We start from the raw sequence: 1296 nt of genomic DNA, 5'->3' as shown, positions 1-1296 counted from the left end.
TTTAAAATCAGACAAATTTTTGTATGATTTTGTAATAACACAGACCCCAAAAAGTCATGATTTAGGGATAAAATTTAAGCCATTCTTTCACCAAAACAAAATAAAAAACTTTCTTGGTTAAATTCACTTAGACAATATTCTTTAGAAGGTAACGTTTTATTTTGAATTACATTAGTATGTTAAAAACTTTTATTTAATGACAGCACCTTATTTTATAATCATTATAACTTGCATTTGTGTGGCACTTTTTATTTCCAAAATACTTTTCTCTTATGTTCTCATTTTATTATATCATTAGTTTTCAGAAGTTCCAGAAGCACATCAAGTTAGACCTTCAATACTTGTTGTTAAATATGTAACATTTTCTAGTGGAATCATGCTGATTACAGTAATGAAGTGCCTTTTTTGAAACAGCTCTTAAATATCTTGTCTGCTTAGACAACAAAGCATGAAAATTGTTTTTATTAAATTAGTTAATAAAAAGCATAAATATTGAACATTAACTACTGGTAGCAATTGGTACCAATTGATTTATAGTAGCCGAAGAAAACAATTACAGTACTCTCTTAATCTAGGAGCAGTAGTGCTTGTCTAAATGAGTGCTCTTCTCTTAAACAGTTCAATTGTTAATATTTTTATTAGGTATTTTTCTCTAATTCCCCTGAGTGATAAAAGGACTATGAAACATTTTTTTCCCAACAAAATTCTAAACAACATTAGGAAACAGATATCATGACAGATAATATCATGAATGACATAAAGAAGTGACAAAGAGTGTGTAGATATTGGGGGAAGATGAGAATAATGCTGTGTTCAAATTGTGAAGATTTTTATAAATTGAAATAACCTATGAATTCATGTTTTTAATTCTTTGTACTGTAGTCAGGCAAATGTTTTAGAACCCTTGTTATTTCATTTCTATTAAGTTAGCATACTGATTTATAGTTTCAATCTAACAACGTAAGATTCTTGGTGATAAATTCTCTAGTATTTGATCTTCACTATCCTGTACATACTTTTATAACTTTATCAGTATGAGATTGAGCATTTTTATAATCATAACATATGAACAGAAATAATAGATTGTTCACTAGTAATACTTTTATCTTCAAAAGAAAACTATGGCTTAACTGAAGATTTGGGGGGGGGGTCATTTTGGTGTGGTGGTGTTCTTTCAGCTTCAGCATGCACACATATGTATGTTTCTTATACACTAAATCTTTTCCCTGAATTTTATATACAAAAAGTATTCAGTCAAAGCATATGCAGGCATTTTATAAACCTTAAAAGGGCTAT

The 1296-nt window shown here is 28.7% G+C and overlaps 1 protein-coding gene across 6 annotated transcripts in view; it reads left to right on the top strand.

The window, feature by feature from the left end:
- KDM6A (lysine demethylase 6A) overlaps window positions 1-473 on the top strand; it is a 272112-nt gene extending 271639 nt beyond the window's left edge. For all 6 annotated transcript variants that reach the window (XM_043993008.1, XM_043993006.1, XM_043993005.1 and 3 more), the window contains one exon: window positions 1-473. This exon is cut by the window's left edge and continues 1407 nt beyond it. The gene's annotated coding sequence lies outside the window, so the exon portion shown is untranslated.
- The last annotated feature ends 823 nt before the right edge of the window (window positions 474-1296 follow it).

This window comes from Dromiciops gliroides, chromosome 3 (assembly GCF_019393635.1).
Source record: "Dromiciops gliroides isolate mDroGli1 chromosome 3, mDroGli1.pri, whole genome shotgun sequence".
In the NCBI taxonomy this organism is placed as follows: Eukaryota; Metazoa; Chordata; class Mammalia; order Microbiotheria; family Microbiotheriidae; genus Dromiciops; species Dromiciops gliroides.
Note: the sequence above shows the minus strand (reverse complement) of the source record. Positions and strands in the feature narration are given on the sequence as shown.